Genomic DNA, 12,996 nt, shown 5'->3' with positions numbered 1-12,996 from the left:
TAATAGAGAAAAGCATGTGCCAATGATTTTTGCATATACTGAAAAAAAGTGTATGCAGAGAGATTAATTATTGTTTAAATAATTAATAATAGATAAATGCGTACATTAGGGATTATTGAAAATATTGAAAAAAGGTGTATGCAGAAATATTAATTATTGCTTAAATAATTAATAGAGAAAAGCATGTGCCAATGATTTTTGCATATACTGAAAAAAAGTGTATGCAGAGAGATTAATTATTGTTTAAATAATTAATAATAGATAAATGCGTACATTAGGGATTATTGAAAATATTGAAAAAAGGTGTATGCAGAAATATTAATTATTGCTTAAATAATTAATAGAGAAAAGCATGTGCCAATGATTTTTGCATATACTGAAAAAAAGTGTATGCAGAGAGATTAATTATTGTTTAAATAATTAATAATAGATAAATGCGTACATTAGGGATTATTGAAAATATTGAAAAAAGGTGTATGCAGAAATATTAATTATTGCTTAAATAATTAATAGAGAAAAGCATGTGCCAATGATTTTTGCATATACTGAAAAAAAGTGTATGCAGAGAGATTAATTATTGTTTAAATAATTAATAATAGATAAATGCGTACATTAGGGATTATTGAAAATATTGAAAAAAGGTGTATGCAGAAATATTAATTATTGCTTAAATAATTAATAGAGAAAAGCATGTGCCAATGATTTTTGCATATACTGAAAAAAAGTGTATGCAGAGAGATTAATTATTGTTTAAATAATTAATAATAGATAAATGCGTACATTAGGGATTATTGAAAATATTGAAAAAAGGTGTATGCAGAAATATTAATTATTGCTTAAATAATTAATAGATAAATGCATGTGCCAATGATTATAACATATACTGAAAAAAGGTGTATCTAGAAATTTTAATTATTGTTTAAATAATTATTAATAGAAAAATGCATACATCAAGAATTATTACATATACTGACTATTTCAGTTAATGTGATAAACCAATTTACATTGATAGCTTTCATTTCAAGGTTGTTGTGAATAAAGTGCTGCTTGAAACTTTGATGTGCATCTATAGCTTAAGAATTTTTTTGGGGTGATGACTAGTTCATTTCCTAAATAAAAAGAAAAAAAAATGTAATTATTCTGTGAATTTAATCAAAATATTTTGGTTTAAAGTTAAAACCAAATATTACTCAAATTTTTTAAGTAGCTGTTTTATTAAAAGTCTGAAATGGTGTTAGGTAATGTTTATTAAAATGATGGAACGAGACCAGTAGAATATTATATTTTAAGTTGGCGGTAATAATGTATGTTTTCATTAGTTCTGAGGTCACTTGTAGATTGTAGATAAGAAAACAAATTCAAAAGTTATTAGTAGTGCTATTACATTTATTTTTACTTGTGTAAATCTACGTTAGCTTTTTACACGGGTTTTTTGTACATATTGATAGATTATTTTTCATATAATAATCTTTTAGGAATATGGAATTCAAGTAGCACCTAAATAAGTCGTTAGGCTCTTTGCATATACACAAGTGACCCGGTCATTTAATCTATACTTCTATAATTTTTTCATGATTTTTAAAAGTAATTTTTAGTAATCCGGTTGTCATATCTAGCATTCTTAACAAAAAAAATCATGTTTACACATACACAACATCCCCAGGCATTCATTAATTCAAACTCTAAACTTCTGCAATTAGAATGAATAAGTGTACAGTTCTGATCAACTTTTTGTGTTCTAAACAAAAAGTTGATCAGAACTGAGGGTGTTCTAAACCCTCACTATTTCACAGTCGGAAATGCAGTGATTTTCATAGCACAGCGCACTGCATAAGTTCAACAACTCAACCAATTTTCATCAAATTTTCACATGCACAACTTCTGTTACACTACTACAGCATATCTAAATTTCAATGAAAATGATCCAGTAATTTTGGAGATTTTCAAGCCACAATTTTATATGTAAGCTTATATATATATAAGGAACTTTAATTTTAAGTGAATGATATTTTTCTACTTCTTGTACTTCAAAACTTAATGAAAATTCAATTTCACCCCCTCAATCCCACTGTTCAACTGAAAATAATATCAGATGATTCTTCAAAAAACCGATAAAAATGGTATACAGCTTTGTTACATATGTTAATTATCCACAGATAATATTTTCATTCATTTATCACAAGAGATCTTAATCATTGTGAAAATAATTATTTTTTATTTTAATTATTTACAGTAAAAAATAATTTTAAGATTTATGTTTAGTTTTCATGCAGTTCCATATTTCTAGTAAGTTGAAACAGAGACTGATTGCATATTTAAGTCACATGATACAAACCAACTTTAACCAATACCTCTTATGAAGTCTTTTTTAAACATTTTTTTTTACCACCAGTCACTGTAGGAGCACAAAGAGTAGTTAACATCTGGCTAGTTTTTTAGCTCTCCAATACTCCTTTATTCTTTCACTGTGCCGCTTCCTTCTTTCTTTCGACCACTTTAGGTTACCGTGTTCTTTCTTCTCCTTCTGGATCCATTTGAATTCTAAGATTTTTTTCTAAGTATCTTTCTCTATTTTAAACCTGTCACATTTATGTTTGCTATCCTTAGGTCCTCTTTAATTTGTTTGACCCACTTAAGATTCATTTTGTCATCGTTACAATTGTTAAAAATTCTCTTTGTAATCACAATGTCTGCTTCCTTGTCGATTCCTTTTGGTTGGATAACTTCACCCAAGTACCTAAATTTGTTTGTTTTTTTAATTTGTTTGAAATCTGTCAACAATTTTGGTGTGTTCTTAATGTACTTCATATACTCTTGTTTTTCTACAATTCCATGTAGAACATTTAGATGTTTTTCTGCTGTTTCTTTATATTCTGCCAATATGGCAAAGCCAGACAATCAATGTTCAGATTCTCCCTTGCGTATCCCAATTTGACTTGCTTCAGGCCTTCATCTTTGTAAGCTTTCTTCCACATGCTTATGATCTTTTCCAAGACTACACTAAAAATAAGAGGAAAGAGTCCGCCCCCCACCTGATACCTGTCTTTATTCCAAAAGGATGAGATATTTCCCCTTTAAATCTAATCTTGGACTTTGTGTCTGTTAGAGTCTGCTTGATGATGTTTATTAGTTTTGGGTCTGCCCCAAATTCTTTAAGAATGTCATACAATTTTTCTGGTTAATTGAATGATCGGCAGTTATAAAATTTATAAAGTTTATCGCTATTCTCTTATTTGCCAAGTTGTATTTCTGACGATTGTTTTTAGGCAAAAAATTTGTTCTACACTAGATCTCCCTTTCCTGAATCCACTTCGATACTCTCCAACTTGTTTAATTTGTTCTTCTAATTTATCAAGTATAACTTTAGAAAGAATTTTGTATGTAATCGGCAAAAGAGATATTCTTTGGTAATTGTTGACATCCAATTTGTCCCCTTTTTTGTGAAGTGGATGAATTAAGAGCTGTTTTCCACTCCTCTGTGAGTTCTTCTTTTTCCCAAATCCCTGTGAGCACTCCACATAGTGAGATGATTGTACTCTCCTTGGCATATTTCCAAATTTCTGTTCTGATTGAGACTTTACCGACTCTGGGATCCATTGTTCTGGTTCTATTTCTGAGAATCTTTCCTCTGTTTTTTCACAACTGAGTAATTTCCAAAATATTCTGCCAGGATTTTACATTCCTTTTTTTATTATAGATTTAACTAACTCGTTAATACAGTGTAACTGACTCAAGACATAAATACTTTTTAAATATAAATTTTTGATGGCATTCTTATCCAACAGTTGTTACATAAGAAGCTGTTTCTCTTAAGTAATTTTTTTGTTACATCTTACGACTCTAATTTCAACTTATCCTTCTGTTTTATATTATTACTGTTATATGGCCAAATAAAGTAACAGTTCTTTTTTTTCACAAATGTCCTGATCTTTTTAGTAATCCAATTTCATGTTTTATTGTACAATTTATTTGTACTTATAAACCCTTCCTGTGTTAAAATTTTACAGATTGTAAGTAATTTTTACGTATGGTTTAATACTTTTATTGTCTTTTTCCACAATTAAATGTTCATTGCCTTCTATTTGTAATTTTGGATGAATCAACATTTTCAGATTATATAATTAACTAGTTATGTAATAATTATAATTTTAACTCCTCAATCAGATTAAATTTTTAATTTCTTTGGAGAAAAGTTGTTGACTGATATTTTCTCTATGTTAATGTTTAAAACAATTTGCTCTGTTTAATTATGGTGACATTAATATATACATAAAAAAATCTGTGTCTTAAAAATTTAATCTATCTCTTAACCTAACCTATCTCTTTTTTATCTGCCTTAAAAACTAATCATATACTAACTTAATAACCATTAACCGTTAACATAAGCAATTAATTTGGGTACTAATTATAGTAGTTTATAATCAAATTAACTGGTGGTGGATTTTTATGTATATTATATATGTCGCTATAATATATTTAAACCTAGATTTAAGTTTAAGCATAACTGCCGGTGAATTTATTTGATAAATTTATTTTGATCAACAAAGTATTCAAAGAATTAACTAAAATCTGATTGTTTGAGGTTAAGATAAATAATTATTAATTATATGAGAAACAGTTTGAGGTGCTATATCTTTTATCCCTTATTTGGATCATATTTTTTTCTTTTTTTAAGATGCTCATAGTAGAATCCTTTAATGTAAAATGTCAGACTGACTTCTTTATCTAAACCATTGCTTTGGATTATTTTTCAGAAATATTTAAATTTATTAACTTTGTTGATTTTTCCATTTTATGAATTGAATCTTTGTTATTGATCATGAATTCTGCCTTATTGAAGGAAATTTTTAGCCCTACTTTATCTGTAATTTCTTTTATGTGGTTTACTCGTTCTGGTACTGTGTGAGATTTTTTGAGAAAATTGCAGTGTTGTTAGCAAAGGTTTGGCAGTTAATTTAAATAACTTTCAATATCAGACTCAGTTTTATTTTATGGTGTGTTCCAATTTTTTTAAACTTCTTTTTCCATTCTCTTACTTTTCCTAAGACACTGTTAAAAAGAATTGGTGATAAAGTATCCCTTTGCTTTACTCCTGTTTTAATTTTAGATTCTTTGAGAATTCTCCCATGAACTTCTCTTATTATGATTCTGTTTGTTATAATTGTATAAATTAAATTGTTGTATTAATTTCAGAATAATTATATGATTTTTGACCCAGATCCTATTATTGAAGTTGTTACATCATATAGGCCAGTAATTCTTTCAAACATATCACTCAAGTACTCGTTTAATCTATAAATATATTTCCATATTTCTGGTTTTATCAACCCGCAATGCAACAATATTCTTTTGTTTACTTCTATTCTAATGAGGTGAATGAATTATTGCTACTAATATTATTATAAAAATCCTTTTGCTACTGTTAATAAACTTTATTTTTTCATCTTTATAATTAAATTGTGCTTTAATTTATGTTACTTTTTATTGTGAATCACCTTCAACCTATTGTTGTAGCTCAAAAGTTTTTTACCTTTCATTCTTTTTAATAGTCAATTTAATGTATTTGTGTTCTGGAATTGATAGATTCCAAATCTTTAGAAAATTATTTTCTAAAAATGTTTATCCTGTTTACAGATTATATGAGTTACGTCTTTTTTCTAGATATTTAAACATAAACATTGAGCTGCAACTGTTCTAACCCAGTATACTGACTGCCCATGAAACATTATATTGCTCTTTATCTTTGCTCGCCTAACAATTTTCAGAAGAGAATATTCTTCCACTCTTATAGTATTATAGTTTTCTTATTTTAGCTTAAATAAATAAATTATATTCTAATAAAAATTCATTTGTTCTTAAAGTATACTGTAGAGATTGTTATTTGAGGACAAGGTTGAAACGGTTTGGGTGGCAAAGCATGAAGCAGTATGTGAAAACTTCTAGAATGACTGGAAGTGTTGAAACATAAAACATAAATTTATTTTTGATTAGGAACTCTCTGTGTAATATATACTTATGAGTGCCATGTTTTCATAGTATAACTTGTGACAATAATAATATCTACTACTCTTTATTGTAATGAATTAGATAAATACATTGGCATTAACTTCATTATAACTCAACATTTTTCACCGTGAAAGCATTCATATCTGCCACATAAATGAAAATATTGTTCTGGTCTTATGCTCCAGGTAGGGTGAATTGTAATAAGATTACAATTCAATGTTGAATTAACAGTAGCCAGCATAAATGTTTGGTATTTGAGTATGTAACGCATATCAGGTACCATTATCTGTGCTCTGCTTTGCGGTGTACAGCATACAATGTGAATGAATAAGTGAATGTTTCCTGCCTTTGCAGGGAATAGTACATATCAGCAAAAACAAATGCGTTCTGATTACAGAATACAAATGTATATATCTGTAGGATATATTACACAATTATGGCCTTACAGATATTTCTATACATGTTCTGCATGTAATTAATCTCAACGGCTGATATGATAAAGCATAAATATGTTGTAATATTTCAATAAGTGAGTGCGCGTTTTCAACCGCGTCGGACACCGGCCGTTTTCTTCGATACGGGGTTAGGCATAAACCGTAAATGTGGATACGCGAATAATATAAGATGGGTGTTACTAATGTTAACACCTATATGTATTTCTGTGCTGTTTCTTTACAGGTCTGACTACAGCAGTTTCATCAGCAGCAGTTCTCCCGATTATCCACCTGAAAGACACATCTCATTTTTTCAAAATTGAATTTTTATTACATCAAATAAATTTTTCCTTAAATTTTATTTATTTTCCACTTTTAATAGCATTTATAAATTCAATTTTTAATGAAAATACAGTAACTGTTTTAATAAAGTTTTTTTTTTAAATTAAAAATATTTTTAAATGCATAATTTTAACTTGTTTTTTATTTAAAACTTTGTTTAAGAAATAATCTAATTTTATTGTATAACAGAATTTATTTTCATTAAGGGATGTCATATTTTATTTGTTTAGAATAATTTTTGAACATTGATTAATAATTAATTTTTATTTAAAAATAATTAGATTTTTTAAAGTATTTAAATAATTAAATTTATTTTATTCAATAATGGGGGGATACTCCACCTTGGCCCTTTACCCCATCCAGCGAGCTACAGTCTACATTTTCTTCAGTTCATCGCTTCAGCATCATCAGCATCAGTCCTCCTGATTATTCACCCAAGGGGAACACTTTTTTCAAAATTATAACTTATTTTAAAATAACTTTTCTTTATATTTATTTCCTAATTTTAATAACATTGGTAAAATTAAACTTTTAATGAAAATACCATTATTAACTTTTTTTAATATAGCTTTTTTTATTATTCTTTTTAAATAAAAAAAATTTAATTTTCTTTTAATTTTAAATTTCTACTAAGATAATTTTATTAAGGGAAAGTATTTTTGTTAAGGGCATCTCATTTTTCATTTGTCTAAGTATTATTTTTAAACATTTAATTAATAATTAATTTTTATTTAACATTAATTCATTTTTTTAATATTTAAATAATAAGCTTATTATTTATTATTCAATAAAGGGGGGATACTCCACCTTGGCCCTTTACCCCATCCAGCGAGCTACAGTCTACATTTTCTTCAGTTCATCGCTACAGCATCAACAGCATCAGTCCTCCTGATATCCACCCAAGGGGAACACTACTTTTTTTCAAAATTATAATTTTTTAATATTTAGAATGCTTATTTAATTTTTCTTTTCATTAGAATTTATTTTACATTTAACATTTTTATTTTAATTTATATAAAAGCTCATTTTTAGTTACGTTAATCTAATTTTATTAAGTGAATTAAAATTTAACAGTAAAATTAATTATAAAGTTTTGCTTTTTAAAGCTTTTTTTAATTTAGATTTTGCAGATTAGTTTATTTAACTGGTAGTTAGAAAATAATTTAAAAATTAGTGTAATTAATGAAAATTATTTAATTTCTTTTTTCTTTTAATATATACTTTTCAATAAAGGGGGTAAAGTCCACCCTGGCCTTTATTATCCTCTCAGCGATCTTCAGTCATCATCTGCATACTTCAGCAACATTATTATTTTTTTATTATGTGTTTTGTTTGAATCAGGGCAAGCTCAAAATCGGTGAATTGAATTTGTAAATAAGATATTAAAGTGTTTTTAAAATATACAATAAATTTTTTATAATTCTTTTCTTTTTCTTTAAATAAGATTATTATAAGTATGAAATAATTTCAATTTGAATTATTTGAATAAGTTCGGAATAAATCTGTTATATTTTTATACGTCTTAATTATTTTCATGTTGTTTCATGAAAATGGATTGCCTATGATCGTAAAAATAAGAGCAAACCCTGATTTGAACTTTTAGTTTTAAGAAGGCATCATTATCCAGTTCGGCGGTACAGTGGTCTTCTTTGCAGTTCTTCAGCTTCGTATCCACCACTGCAAGTCATATTGGTGGATACCTGGTAGTCTTTACCTTGATGTCTGGATGGTTCATAAAAGAGCTGGTCGATCATGTTTGAATAATTAGAAGAAAGAAGACGAATCAACCTGGTTGTTATCGTGGGCTGCAATTGAAGGCCTCTACCACCACAGGGCAATAAAATTAAGGTAATTTATATTACTATTATAATTTAGGGGATGGGGTAAGGCTGAGAAACATAATGGTATGTCAGTTAACCATAATTTTTTTTTTGTATGTGAAGTTTTATCATTTTTAAACTAATTAGATTTTATATCAGGATATCTTGTTTGTCAATTTATTCTAACAAATATATATATATATATATATAAATTAAGTAAAAGAATAATTTTTATAATTTTGATCTCTACAGAGATTTAATTCAATAAACCTGACTTACATGTTTATGTTTCAAAGCATTTTATACGTAATATGAACTTTATTAGTACTAAAACTCATGATTATCATCATCATATCAAAATATTTGCTACATCCGGTAAATTTTTATGATTTTTCTTTTTCTTATAAAATTGATCTATAATTTTTGAATTAATGCTATAAATTTTTATTATATTATATAAATATTTTCCAGTTTAAAAATCATTCAGATATTTACCCATTACAATGTACAGTTTACATAATAGGTGTGCTGTTGTTACTGTTAGTATAATCGATAGATTTTTTTCATTCATATATAATCAAACATATACTAATGAATGTGATGTTACGTACAAGTAATATATTATTATAATATAATATATATATATATAATATAATATAAATATATTATTATAATATACAATCATTATCAGTGGCAGCTTGCATAAAGGCACTGTGGAACTGGAACACCCCCTATTTCCACATATTATTGACAGCATTTATATAAAAAGTTACTAATAAATATAATTAAATATTAAATTTCATATAAATGAAATTTATATGAAATATTCATTTCAATATTCCATTTCTAATATTCATTCTAATATGAATATATTAGAATGAATAATATTTTAATATTCGCCCATTTCAATATTCATTCTTCTTTCCTTTGCTCATCAGATGGTGGATTATTCATTATATTAATTTTTGTGGCGTCGATAATCCTTTTTTTAAAAATGTATGGCCAATCGCAGATCTTTGAAATAAATCTATTAATAATCCAACTTTCTTTTTAAATTTGTAATTTAACCTGTAGATTCCAACAATGGAGTATGCTAAAATATTTCTTTCTTTAAATAGTTTATTACGCTCGATTCATGCATTATTTTTCCAAATTTTTATGGTCAATCCGGTTTTCTTAGTTTAATATCAATTTGAGTCAATGGAAAGTCTTCAACAGTTGTGATTTAACCGGTTTTTATGCTGGCCACCTTCATGTTTTGTAATAGTATTTTCATTGGCATCCATTTTCAAAAAATCATCGTTGTGTGTTCTCATAAAAATTTGTTTTCTTGTCTAGTACCTGTTACCTATTACCGCTTTGTATCAGTACTCTGAATGAGCTTAGGTGTTCTTGTTTCACGGCTATATGACAGAAATTAGAGCTATTAAGATACTGTGAAGGACAACATACTGTGAACTAGAAGGTCAGTTGTCGCTTCCATACTTCTTTTCAGTTGTGTCAACAAAACTTCTTTTTGTTTCTATTCTGTTCTGTACATGTATTGCTGAAGATAATCAATCTTTTTATTTAGCAAATTTTATACAACCGGATTCCTTCTTGATTATTTTCTTGCTTCCTAACTACAATCTGTTCTATCTGTAATGTCCTCATGAAATGATGAATTTGATTTCTGGGGGTGATCTCTCTTCTTGTACTTGGAACAAATTTGTATAATCTCAAACAAAACTTAAGACCAAATGGCAAAATATTGCTGTTACACCCGCACTGCTATTATTCAAATTAAAATGCAATATTGACAGCTAAATAAAAAATGAACATCATTGTTACTGCACTACATATTTTAAACTCGATAGAAATAATTATGGTAATCTTGTAGACTCATCGACTTAATGAAAATCTAAAAAACCTACAGCAGGAAGTAGCTACATTACATATTGCTTCATCAGTATTTTTTAAGAGGAAAAATGTTTAATTTATGAATCATAAATTCTTCATGCTTTGGTTATTAATTCCTTATTTATTTAATGATTTGTTTTGTCCCTGCTGCCCCACTTGAACAGAAAGCAACAAAATTTAATGTAACAAACCATAATTAACACAATAAATTAAACTGCAACATTAGTTCAGTGGTACTTGCTACCTCTGAATATACTACCTCTGTGTAAATGGCAGTTCATTAGTATTTGTACTGAGTTTTTTCTAATGGGATTTTCATATATTTCTTTCATGTTAGTTGCATTTGCTAAAGGCACAGAAGGAAACTTTTGGCCGTTGTGCAAAAGGACAGATTTTCAACTAATTTTCAATGAACTGATGAACAATCTTCTTTCTGTAAATTTATATTCATTATACAGTGCATCCATCATGGCAAAAATATTGTTACAGAACACTAAACTATTTTTTTCAGAATGTCAGTCTTGAAACACTTCCTGACAATAATGAAAGAAACACATTTCATGTCGCTTTGGAGAAGACCAGTCTTTTAGCCTAGATCCCAAAAACTTGACTTATTTCTTTGACAAATTCAAATCCTGTATAAGGTCATATAATTCACTTTGAGTTATCTAATAAGATTCAGGGGCAGAGGATTTTGATTCAAAAGTAGGATCTTGTTGCTCCTCTTGTCAGAGACTACTTCAGTGGCTACTTCATATTCCGATTCGTCTTCTAAAGTTAAAGTGTTGGAGGATGCTGTACTGGCATATCCTCACCATGAGACGCACTCCTAATAGCAGATATTGTATGTTTGAGTTTACTAGCTGTTCTTATTTTTGTAATACAGAAATAAGAGTCCAATGATCTTTTAGTTCATGCCACATATTGATATGGCAAAACTCATGTGCCAATTATCCCTAGCATAGACTGTAAAAAGTTCCACAGAAGTTGAACAGTAGATGTGATGGGATCAATTGATCTCGAACTTTAACATTTTTTAATTAGTGTAATCAAACTTTATAGTTGTTCTTCAAACATCGAATCCCCGCACTTGTAACAGAAGTTTTGGTCATTTATGCCCTTCTTGGAATATTTATTCTCTTAATGCAACACACTTGACACAATAACTGTAAATCATAAAACAGAATGAAACCAATGTACACACAGTGTATACACAGTGAATGTTCAAACAATATTGGTATGATAATTGAATCACTCTGAAGACTGCTCTGTACTGACATGTTAGAACGTACTGTACATGAATCATCATACAAATGCAGCTGTTACTTTCATAATGTTATATTTGTATCCACCCTTGATTAGAAATCATTTAAAATATTCTTTTATGTACATAAGTTATCCCTAAAAAAATACATAGAATTCTCCTTAAAAATATGTAGAAATATATTATTTAGAAATACATAAAAAATATACGTCAAAAAATATTATCGCATGTGGATGATGGAAAAATTCTGATTACATTTTTTTCATTCAGCATAAAAGTTACATCAGAAAAAAAATAAAACTTTCATTTAACGAAAACTGTGTTTATTAGTGTAATTAGATCATGATAGACTTAATGTAATATTTGATTTTTTTATTAATCATTCTGGCAAAGCTTCTTAAACCATACAACATGCTACTACATTACTGTATAAGTTGTCAACATATTTATCCTATGATGCATATCTCTTACCTTCTGTACAGTAAGATATCATTAACCATATGCGGAGCTCTGACACATTATTTAATTCTAATCCACTTTTACTTAGGCATTCATGGGCTGCTTATAAATCTTTCTGATAGTATTTAGTGAGCAAATGTATACTTTTATCTGAAAATTTATTTGCTAATTTTCTCAATAAATTAATTTGAGTTCTTTATATAACGAGTTTCTTGAATTGTTTAACTATTAGTTCTATTATAATGATAAAAATGTTCTTTTTAATGAAGTATTTTGGATAAATGGTCTTGTTTACTTAGAATAATAAATAAATAGATACACAAGCTCTTTTTAGTCACTCTTATTCACACTTTTAAATCATAAAATTGAATTATAACATTGTTATAGAATAGTTATCAATTAGATAGTATGGTTTTTCTTAATGCTACTAAATAAATAAATTTTTATTACAAACAGTATTTATATAATACTAACATTGTTTTTTGTTTTTTTTGTTGCAGGTACGACAACGGTTACTTACGTAGGTTAAGAGTGAACAGCGTTAATGTGGCTTAACTAATTAGTTTTATAATAACAATTAAAGGGAGGACAATTTACTTTGTAACTGGTGCTCCTTTTCCAGTAGGATTAAGTTTCTTTTTCAGGTAATTATATATTATGTTTTGTTTTGTAAACATGTGCATGTTAGAATTAAGGAAAAATGGTGTTTCCCCAGTAGGCCCCTCAGTAGGTTGTAATTGTTTTATAATTATATTATATGTGTTGTGTTTTT

This window comes from Lycorma delicatula, chromosome 5 (assembly GCF_047948215.1).
Source record: "Lycorma delicatula isolate Av1 chromosome 5, ASM4794821v1, whole genome shotgun sequence".
Taxonomy (NCBI): domain Eukaryota; kingdom Metazoa; phylum Arthropoda; class Insecta; order Hemiptera; family Fulgoridae; genus Lycorma; species Lycorma delicatula.
The sequence above is the reverse complement of the archived record's forward strand: the minus strand, read 5'-3'. Positions refer to the sequence as shown.